Below are 11987 nucleotides of genomic sequence, written 5' to 3'. Positions count from 1 at the left end.
ACAACTACAATGTAGAAAGAGCCATCAATATTAAACATTTCTGGGTCCATTATATTCATATTTTCTTACTTTGAAATGCAGATATTTTAATAAGCTTTTATTTTAAAATCAATGAATGGAAAAGAATATTACAAAAAGAATGTCTCTATGTGTAAAACTGACCCGCTTTGCTGTACAGCAGAGATTGGCACAGCATTGTAAATCAACTCGACTTAAGAAAAAAGAATAAAATAAATGAATATATTTAATGTTATTAAATGTGTATTACAGCTTGCATTCAACTCGATCTTAGAATCACAGACAATTTTGTTTGCACAACGATGAACTATCAATGGAGACTACAAATAAGTAAGTCATGGGCTTTTATTATCAATATAAGGATAATCTATTTGAAAAAAATATATATTTGTATTTTCTTTACATATATATATCTCATATAAGTAAACACGTGTATATATGTATATGTGTATATGAAATTTAAAAATTGAAACCTGAATAAGAAAGCTATACAATACTAGAATTAAAACTTTCAAGCTCTATTCACATTTTAAAGTAAATCTTCTTTACTGGGAAAATTACCCTGGTAACACATTAATCTGAGTATAACTAAAAATTCAATCTAAATCTCTAAAGCTATATATTGCAGTTAGATAAAATAAGCAGCCTATTTATCACTTGGTTTTATCAACTGAGTTAAGATTTGTAACAATCCATAAAGACAAATTGAGGAAAAGTTATTTTTTTTAGAAATTTGAGAATTATTACCCCTCTAAAAAATGTGATATAACATGAATTTTAATAATATCTGTTTAGAAATTTCATGATACTGTGAAGCACTTAATGACTGCCTTGAGATATCAACATTGCTTCTACTCCCTTAAAAGAATTTTCACCAGTATGCAATTAGTATTTGCCAAATCAATCATTTCAGTGTCCCTATGCTTGTAAATATTTAAGCATTATATCTAATCTCACTCCATTCAGTCAAAAAATGGTTAACTGTGAAAAGACTCTATAGATATTACATTGTGTTTGCCACCAAATATTACAGTGTTGACAACTTAATTTTTATTATTTAAGGTATAATCTCTATGATCACTTTGCTCCATCATAAAAATCTATGTAGAAAATATCACCATTGTCCATTTAAACTTGTATTTATTTTATCTTATTTTAAACTTAAATTACCGTTTAATCTTTTCTCTGAAATATTTCTAACATTTTTAGTGAGCATTGAATAAGAATTTGTATATGTTCATTCATTCACCAGATGTTTTTAGCAACTCTTCCTTCTGAGCACCAGAAAATATGGTATACACTAAAGAGAAAATGATGAAACATAAAATATAGGCTCTACTCTTACTAAAACTTAGATGGTTTGCTAGTATCAGTGCATTAAAGCCTGGTCATTTTATATTCGATAGGAATATTTTTAAAATCAGGATTATTTCTTTATTCAGCAAAATGAATGACTGAATTTGAGCATGCATTAAGTACCAGGATAAAATTATATATATGAGACCTATTCATTTCCTTTCTCCTCAGTCTCTAACAAAAAGAATAGATTATTCTATTTCCAGAATGGTTCTACTAATTAACGAATTATGCTGGAGGCCAGAAAGAATACATATATCATTTGAAGAGAAATAGTTAACAGAGCTATTCTCAATCCCCTATGATACAAACATAACATATTAGTAGCATACAGAGACTATGTATTTTGCAGGGGAGAATGATTTCATCTGAGCAAAACTTATAACATGCTTGCAGCTGTCTATACAAACACAGTAAAAAGGTAAAGGGCTTCCAACATGAACCTTCAGAGAGATATAGTAGCTGGCATCACCAGAAACTGGAATATATGTTTCAAATGATCATAGTATATTATGTAAACCATATTTATGAATGTTCCCGTTCTCAACTGTGGATTCAAAGCTGACAGGAGTAGACTTTAAAACATAAATTTTTAAATTAAAATCAAGAGTTTTCTGATCAAATATTATTTTCCACTTAAGTGGTGTTAACATGTTTATAATCTCAGAAAAATAATCACATACTCGTTATTTCTAGAACATACAGTGGAAAAACTGTGATTATAGTGCACAATGAGAAAAAGAGTCACAATCTAATTTTGAATCCCCAATGGAATTCAGATTTTTTAAATGCAAATTCCAATATTCAAAACCATATTTATTTTCACTTTAATGCTTACTTTTTAATATTATATTTTTAAAGATTTTATTAACTTTCTAAACAGAGTACTACTTCTTTTAGAATAATTATTGTTTGGGAAAATTATATTATTTAAATTATATCATTTAAATATGGGTATTTTGGTTCTTGCACTTCTTGGCTTTTGTTCCATTAATATATATCAAAGTAATGTGTAAAATTTATGTGACATTTATTATTGTCACAGATTATTAAATTATAGAACAGAATATTTTCTAATGAAACAAATCCATTAATCTTTATCTACATCTGCAGTATTTTTTACCAAGTGCCTTGACTGTCTTTCCTTAAAACTCTAATATATGAAAACCTAGAGTATTCCACAAATAAAAGTGTCTACATATCTCTTTGTGTGCTACATTTCCCCAAACCTATTTCAAAAATAGGTTTATATCAAGGCAAATAAAATATGGATAGACATGGCAAATAACTACATAAATTATAATAGCCATGAACATAAAATGATCGACCACATTTCTAAATAACTCTAGTCAGTAAATCTAGCTTTGTAAAGTATATAATTTATATAGGTACTATATTCACCAAATGAAATTAATAAATACTCATGAGCAATGTTGTTATTGCTAGTTAATGATGGCTTGTGAATCCTATCTACCACATGGAAGAACAAAGAGAGAATTTCATCATTCTAATTGTATTTGAGGCTGCATCACTGCACCTTCACTGCATACCTTTCACATCTTAAATCATAAGAAGGCAGTGTCTAGAGCTTCAAGGCACCAAGTGTGCATCTGTGCATAGTAGTCTTGTGTTTGCTTCTATCCTTCAGGCTTTGTGCACAAGAATACACTGGTTTTGCATGCAGAGGGAAGTCAGATCACATAATTTGTAAACCCCTGTTCTTCTACTTAGTACTAACTTGGGGTTCAAAAGTACGTTTAATCTCTACAGCTCAGTTTATTCATTTGAAAAATGGGAATAAAATTAGTGTAATATTGCATAGTATTCTTGTAAAAGATATTCTTGCATAGTATATCTTAAATTAGACATGCACAAACTATCATGCTTAGCTCATGTAAGTAATCAAAAACATAGCTCAATTTAATGTTACTATTGGATTGATTAAATTCTTATTAATTTAATATAGTTATTTAATAACATCAGTGAAACTATTTCATTGCAAAATGAATGACTAGGTTTCTTATAATGATACCAATTTTAAAACGTACTTAAAAATACTACCTGTTAGATCTTATTATAATCAAGAGAAATGTGACTTTGTGGGCTCAAATGATTGAAGTTCAAGCCAAAGAAAAACACATTTACTCATAAATATTATTTTCTCTACTTAGATATTAAAGATTACACTAGCTTTGTTTGACACAGAGAACATAAACAGATTTTTAAAGAGTCATCACCCAATCATGTCTAAACATTGTGAAATCAGTCTAGAGTGCTTAGAGCGAACCCATGTCTGAAGGAAAGGTATGTATTCCCCACAGCATTCACAGCTCACTCCAGGGAAAGCTCATTTCTTTTTATCACAAAGGAAGGTAAAATTGGGAAAAAATTAATTGTCAGAGCCAATAAGATTACCTGAAGCTATAATAGAAGAGAAGTTAACTAGCGGGGGTCGGGGAGGGGGAGAAACAAAAACATTTATGAAGCATTGCAAATGACCTACTCCAAAAGAGGATATAAATATCTCTAAATAAACATGATGTATTTTTACTGATGAAATTGAATTTTATGTATAAAAAGTCCTTCTGATCAGTTATTATTATAATCCATCTAAATAGAGCTAAAGCTACAAGAACAGGTGTGGGCATTTTTAATTCTTAGTGAATTTCACTGGGAATGCTTTACACATTTACTTTTGAACTAACTAAATTAGATTTCTCAGAGTTATCCATCTTAGTAGCTCAACATATTTCTTCTTTACTCCTTCACAGTCTATTATCCAGGCAGCTAAAATTAAAAGTTGGCTAATGTAGAAAAAGTTATTCATTTTTATTTATTAATTCAACCTATACTTATTGAGTACTAGTTGTACCAGACACTAGGAATATGGTGATGAAGAAAACATATTTTTTCAAGAAGCTTACTTTCTTGAAGGAGGTTGAAAGTAATCAAGATAAATATGTAAAATGTACAACATAAGGTCATAAAAGCAAAGGAGAAAAGTTAAGCAGGGAAAGGAGAATAAGAGGATGTTGAGGAGGTGTTGCAATAGCTCCAAATTTGGAACCTGACCTAATGGAAGATCAGGTTTACCATTTACAAAAATATAGAAGACTGTGGAAAGAGCAGATGTGTGAGGAATATCAGGAGATCAGCTCCAGGTGTATTAAATTGCTGATGCTTGTTTGATATTCATTTGGATTCATGAGTCTGTTGTTCAAAGGAGAGATCTAGGCTAGAAATAGAAATTTTTGAATAATTAATATAAGTATGTATATGGTATGTAAAACGAGGGAAATGGGAAATGATGAAACTGTAAGACATCACCAAAGGAGTAAATATAAATATTGATAGAAAGATACTCAGTTTAAGGACTGAGCAGACTCCAGTGTTAATATGTTGGTATATTTAGATGAGGGTAATCCAGCAGAGTTTACCCAGGAATATTAGCTAGAGATAGAAGGAAAACAAGTTCAGGTAAAGAAAGATGAGTATTCAGCAACATGGAGTGGGTTCAAGGGAGCCTGGAAAGAGATATTGGATACAGCTTATATAGAAATTGGACACAGCATATATGGAAATTTCTTTCAAGGAGTCTTGTGTAAAGAGAAGGATTGGGACTATAAAAGCATAGAAAGTGGAATCGGTAGTGAATTTATTTTTTTTATTTTTTCATTGAGTGAGAGAAATTATAGAATGTTTGGATGGTTATGGGAACAATTAGAAGAAAAGAAGTATCTGATGATACAGAAGAAATAAAGGGATGGCATTGTAAAGGTATATAGAGATTGAAAGAAAAAATAATTTTCCTTATGATAAAAGGGAAAAAGGCTCCCTCTCTCTTCCCCTTTCTTAGAACATTTTTAGATAGAATTTTTTTTAGGTTATTGTAAATTCTTTCTCTGCCCCTTTGATGTGTATGTAAATCATTTTAAAAGCTAAATAAATCCCTTGCTAGTTTTACAGCCAAGGAATGTTTTTCTTAAGGACCTAGGAGGCATCCCTTTGAAATGTAACCATCAAGGAATATAAAGCTCTTATCTCCCACTTTCTGAGGGAAGGTGGGTGCCTAACTTCAGTAGATGCCACACTCCAAATTACAAAACTGCCTTATGTCATAAAGATACAAGAAGTTTATTTTCCTTTGGATAAAGCCAATTAGCTAACACAGGTGGTCACAATTACCAGGTGACTTTAGAATGAACTATGTGTAACTAATGGTGCTATCAAGTCCTCTTGAGGAATAGTTTGTCTTGAGAGCATGTATGCAATGGGTTGTATCTGCTTGGCTTATATAAAAGGGTGAGATTTCTGTCTGTCTTTAGTGGACTGCCTTTGATATACATCACATTCTGGTTTATTCTTATTCAGTAATAAAACTGTTTTCTTTCTCTTCTTTTGTGAAGTGGTTTTCTGGGTTGGCAGGAAGTTTTGTGTTTAGTTATATTTCCCCAACAGTATCCAGTGACCAAATAGAGAGGTTGGCCTTAACTAGGAGCTGAGATGGTTCATCTTTATACAGGGAGAAGGTACAGTCTATGGCCACAAATAAGACAAGTATGTAGTATTAAAAACAGGACAGCAGACCCCCCCCCCAAAATAGTTTACGCTAAGCCCAACATCGGCAAACTGAGAGGTAACATAATTACAGTTTTGGCTCTCCCAGAATTGGAATCTTAAACCAGTCAATCAGTAATCCTTCAGTCAGCACTAGTTAGGTCATCTGACTGATAGACTCCTGCCATTTCCCAAAGGAAAGCAACTTTGCAATAACCAACCTGCTTTTTTTTTTTTTTTTTTAACCTAGTATAACTTATTTGTCCCTGCTCCTTTCTGCTTATAAAAGTATTTTTTTAATTTTTGGACAGACCCTTGAAGCTCCTTTCTGTCTGCTGGGTTGGATGCTGCCTGATTCAAATCAATTTTTGCTCAAATAAACTCTTAAAATTTTCAATATGACTCAATTTATCTTTTAACAATAGGGATGGTGGTAGGAACTTGTGGAAACTCTCTTTTAACTGTCTCTCTTTTCTCAGTGAAAAAAGAAAGTAAAGCCAGCAATGATATGTGGTGTTTGATGTGCAAAAGTCTGAGATTGTAAATGGTCAACTAGGAGAGTGAGGGTGGGGGTGGGAGATAGAGGTCAAGGAATACAGTACTTTTCTAGACATTGCTAAGGTCCACACAGAAACAGTGGTAATTAAACTGAGACCAGTCAATGAAGAGGTATTTTTCTCCCAATATGCTAAAGCACAATAGTTCTTGTACCAGCTTGGTGGAGAGTTATTAGGTTATGTTGTAGACAATAAGCATGAAAACAATGAACGGAAAGAGGGTCAAGTCACTGTGGGTTTTAAGCAAGTGACTGATTATAGTGATTGATCGTGGAATTTAAACTGATTTAGATATATTAGTCACTTAAAACATATTAATTGCCTACTAGAGACCAGGCACTGGAATAGAATATAAACAAGAGAGTGTCCTTTGTGTTCTATGAGAGACAGCACTGTAAATGTACACACTTGCATAAGTGAGCTATTATCAGAAGCGTTAAATTCAAGGGAAGGCTATCAAAAAGGAAGATATGATAGACTTATAGTATGGAAGTGGTCTTTGAGCCTAAAGTCAGAGTGAGCCTGACTGCAGAGAGCACATTTGAATTGAGACCTGAACCCCAAACTGGCCACCCTTGGAAAATTTGAGGGAATCACATTCTCAAAAAAAATAAAAGTGATAGTGAGGACAAAGGTAGAATGAGCTTGACACATAGAGGCAGTTCAAGTGTCTGCTGTATAGTCAGTGAAGGATTACAGATCTGGGAAGGTTAGACTATGTAGAGAATGGATGGGTGGGGTCAGGAGTGGAGGCTGGGAAATCTGAGCAGGATTGCGATGGGGGTGCAGGTGAGAAATGATAGTGACTTAGACTAGGGCTTTAGGAGTATAGGTGACAAAAATTACCAGATTCAGTTGTATTCTGGAGAGAGGACCCACAAATATTAACGAAGAATTGAAAATGGGGGTAAAGCAAATAAAGAGGATGGGCCTAATTGACAAATAAGTGTTGGCCATCAGGAACTGGGTATTTGTTAGTGCTATTTTTCTAAGTTCAGCAAAACTTGGGATAAGAGTCACTTAAGTCTCCATAACAATTTCATGTTATTTTTTTTCTTTCAACTATATACTTAAGAAGACTTTTTTTTTTTTTTTAAACTGTAGTTCTCTTTGTTAAACCCTAACCTATGATTTCAGTTGCAGTGCTTAGTATGCTAACCAAGTCTTACCTCAGAAATGCGTATCTCCTCTCTTCTCTGTCTCAGTATTTTCTTGAGAGTTCTAGAAACCCTAATCCTCCAGCTAAGAGAATCTTGGAAGTTTAGAGAAACAAAACACTTAGTGACAGCCCTCTATCAATGGAGCTTGGGAGCAATGGGTAAATATCCCAAACTCCTGTCCTTCAGATGAACAGTCATAAGAGGCCATCTGAATTCCTTTCAGAGGTCCTGGTGTAATTGACTATTCAGTGGCTACATCAGCAATCTCAATAATACACCCTATATTGCCTTTTCCCCTTTCTGTCTTGCCCTGTCTGCTCCCTTACTCTTGCTTCATGGTATCATCTTCCAAATAAACTAGACGTATCTTAATTCCTGTCTTAGGTTCTACTTTTAGGGTAACCTGAAATAAATCATATGCTTTTATAAAGGATAAAAATAAAAATAAAAAATAAAAATCCCATCCATTAAGGATAGAAATAAATTCTAAAAAAAAAAAATTTACAGAGACTAAAAGAGAAAGAAAAGAAAATCAAATTTGTTTTAGAAAAGTGAGAAGGTAAAAGAATTTTAAACCTAGAATTCTATTCTTAGCCTGAGTAAACAACTAGTATGAAAACAAAATACATTTTTAGACATGCAGTGTCTTAGGATATGTATTTCTGAAAGATTAACCCATGGATGTACTCAGCAAAACATTAACAAGAAATGAATTGAAAAAATATGGTGAGCAAAAGCATCATGTGTTCTGGTGATAATTAGGGTCTTGTAATTGCTCACTACTCAGTTACTCAGTAGAGTAACTCTGAGTAGCTGAGATATCTTGGTAGCAGTTCAGGGAACACATTTGAGGATATACTTACAGGAAATTCAAAGATCAACGATGTCTGCCTGTGAGTACTGAGGCCCAGTTTATGGTCTTGTGTTCAGTACTCTTAAGACCTGTGATAAAACATGGTGGTAAAAATAAGTTTTTGAGGCTCCTGAAGATTTGCCTTTACTTCTTAGTGTTTTCTAGTAGTAAGAAAAAAATGCAAGCATGTTCCCTCAGAATACTGTTTCAGTGTACAATGTATATTATCATACAGATTTTTTTAAAGTAACACAATAAGATAAAAACTAAACAGAAATAACATTTCTTATTATTAATTGCAATGCAGCAATATACTGTCATACTAACCCCACTTTGGATACCACTGCTACACAGGCTTAAATTCAAAGGCTAATTTCTAATGCAGGTTGAGTTCCATTTAACTTTATGATGAAGAAGAATGTTGAGATATGAAATATGATTTTCTTGTTTGATATCCTTTTTACCTGTTGGGAAACCTACTGGGAAGCTCCGTGTTTCTTAACTTTTGGGCAAGTCTGTGGGTACATGGAATGCAAAAAATACTTTAAAATACTCTCTCTTCTGTCCTTTTTTCCCCATTATAAACTTTTTGAGGAGAAGCCTGCCTGAAATGAGAGAGAATATAGTGATTTAAGCAAGGGAGGCTGGTGGAGGATGAAGATAAAGAAGAAGAGGAGGGGGCAAGGGAGGAAGAGAAAGAGTCTGTGAGACAGTCTGAGATTTCCTCAGACCAAAATGAAATTTTCCAGAAATATCCCAGAACTCTTTAGGACTCTTCCCTGATTTTCAGCTGTTCACTGAATATCTGGTAGGACCCCAAAATGTCTTTGTGATACATGGGAGGGTTCTAGAATTCTGAACTTTGCCACATAGTTTTGTAACCCAAATATAGAACAGCAGTGGCCTGGAAGGGAACATGGGGGGCAGGAACAAAGGGGATATTATCAGTTACTATTCAACTGACAATTGGAGGGGACCCTCAGACACTTTGGCCCCAAGAAACCAAGTTCTGCCCTCATGGCTAAAGGAGACCAATGCTAATAGTGCAGATTAAAAGTTCCATCCCCCTGTTGGAATAATGCTTAATATTAAGATCAAGTTGGTTTATCAGAAATATGTAGGGGAACTATTTCTTGCTCTTATGATTTTTAAACTAAAATTCATAGCAGTTTCATTACTTGCCTCATTCCTAGGCATTCAGTCATGGGGTGGGGAAAAAAAGTGGAACTGGAGTTATACTAGCATAAAAAATGAGTCCAAACTGAATATATATTGGGCTGATTTGCTTCAACCTTTTCTGTGACTGTGAAGAATTGAATTAAAGACTGCTGACTGAACCATGTGTGTAGGTCATAACTAAAGGGTTAAAGCAAAGATGTAGAAAGTGTTGTAAAATGACAGTAATGAGATATGTGTGTATTTAATCTTGACCTTTATGAGTTTTTGTTTATTTATTTTAATTTGAACACATTTAGACAGGTATTTTGGTTTTCAGTTCCAATGAAGCATATCCCAAGGCAAATATTCAAATGCACGTAGTTTGACTGGTGACACAGAAAACTCTGGCAAGGAATATGGATGTGAGACAGAGAAAGAAAGAGATCCAACATCAGGTGCACTATCCAATAAGCTACTACTGTGTGTAACTGAAGTTTAATCTTGCTGGTGAATTCTGAGAGCAAGCATAAAACAAGCACCTCAGAGTTATCCCTCCCAAGGGACAAGGGAGCTGGAATGTTGGTACACAAACGTCCATCATTCATTGGTTAAGGACTTTTCCTTGGGAACCTAATCTTAGCACATCTGGTTGTCTGTGTGTATGCAGAAAGTAGCCAGAAAAAACCCGCAGGCAAAAAGAATCAAATGCTGGCATTTGGAAGCCAGCTCAAATACCGTGAAGTGAGGGTGGGGAATTAAGGAAAGCATAAGCAATATTTTTATCACAGAACCTACTTTCTCATCCCTATTTTCTCATGTCTGAGTGCTTGATTTACTTATATAGGTTACAACATGGCCTTAATAGGCCTCTGAATTCACAACTTCTGACATCACCAACTCCTTGATAATCCTGATTACAAATTTCTTACTTATTATCTTAAACAATGCTAGAAATGAGTTTTTAGAAGCATTTTGAAGGGAAAATCACATCCAAATGAACTTCTGTCCAATTAACATTTGAGCGTATCTGCATGCAATTCAGAATTCTCTTGTGAGGGGAAAATGCCACAGAAATGTTCTCTGAAAGATGAATAGATAATTGATAACTTAGAAAAAGTATTTTAAAAAAAATTTTTAATGTTCTGACATTATGAAGTTATTTGTTTAATTAATAGATATCCTTTACGTATATTTTTCATATTCAAGCTTTTATGCCACTTGTAAAATTGAACCAAAATTATAGGTCATTCATAAGGTTAATAGAAGAAATAAAAAAGTAATTCACATTTCCTAGTCCTTGCTTTGGTGATGAATTGATCTGGAACTTGTGGGGCTATGGAAAAGGATATAGTTCTGAAGTCCTATGTCCATTTGAGTTCTACTTGATTCAGTTAATACTTATATGAGCAAAAGAAATTTGGGGCAAACTTTTGAGTATTAAAATCTTGAAAAATGAACAAAAATAGCAAATCAAATCATCAAAATGCATTATATGAGTAAATGCTAAACATACTGACTGTTACCCATTTTTAAATTACCATTATTTACCATCCATTCATTTATTCAAAACCCATGCATGCTTACATTATAGATCTTAAGAATACTGTATGCATTTGTTATAGCAATAGTGACAGAGCCTGGAACTTTCTTTGGCCAGGCCACCTAAGTGCAAACACAGGCATTTATATTTAAAATCTGTTTGATGTGACAAACGTTTTTAGCATTTTAAAAATATTAAACCTAGTTATCTATTTATTATTTTTTGCTAATGTGTGTATAAGTGAATACTATAAGTTTTGATGCATAAATCATCATGAATGACTACAATGATGGTATTTTCAGCCTTACTGCTTCCAAAAACAACTGGATAAGATATTAAAAAGATGATCATTTGAAACTAAAAGGTTTGGTTATAATTCCTCATCTTAAACTTGATCAAAGAAGATAAAATAAATTATATTTTAATTTAATCTTATGGTGTTTTACAACATTTATTAAAGTACAAAGAACATTAAAAAAAGATAATTAGAAACAAATTATTTGACAATATTAAATTTAAAGGTACACGAAGTTATAGAATTTTAGAATTTGAATAGATCTTAGAAATAATCTTGTTGGAATCATTCTTCTTGCAAGTGAGAAAAAAGACACTCAGCTTATTGACATGCCCAAGCTGAAGTAGTCAGTGGCAGCACCAACATTTGAGCGCAGATTTCCTTTCTCCAAAGCTTATGTACAATGTATCATTGCTTTAAGGCTGGCAAGGGATCCACTGTTTTGCAAACATCCTTAATTATGTTTTTTCACCCACGATACAGTCAATATCTC

General features: G+C 33.2%; 1 long non-coding RNA gene across 1 annotated transcript in view; it reads left to right on the top strand.

Annotated features, from left to right (window-relative positions):
• Nucleotides 1-271: 271 nt before the first annotated feature.
• Nucleotides 272-11987, top strand: part of LOC132352587 (uncharacterized) — a 179524-nt gene continuing 167808 nt past the window's right edge. The window contains exon 1 of the long non-coding RNA XR_009498797.1: nt 272-348. This is a non-coding gene — a long non-coding RNA (uncharacterized LOC132352587). The remainder of the gene's footprint in view (nt 349-11987) is intronic.

Source organism: Balaenoptera ricei, chromosome 18 (genome assembly GCF_028023285.1).
Source record: "Balaenoptera ricei isolate mBalRic1 chromosome 18, mBalRic1.hap2, whole genome shotgun sequence".
NCBI lineage: Eukaryota > Metazoa > Chordata > Mammalia > Artiodactyla > Balaenopteridae > Balaenoptera > Balaenoptera ricei.
This window is presented reverse-complemented; position numbering and strand designations above follow the sequence as displayed.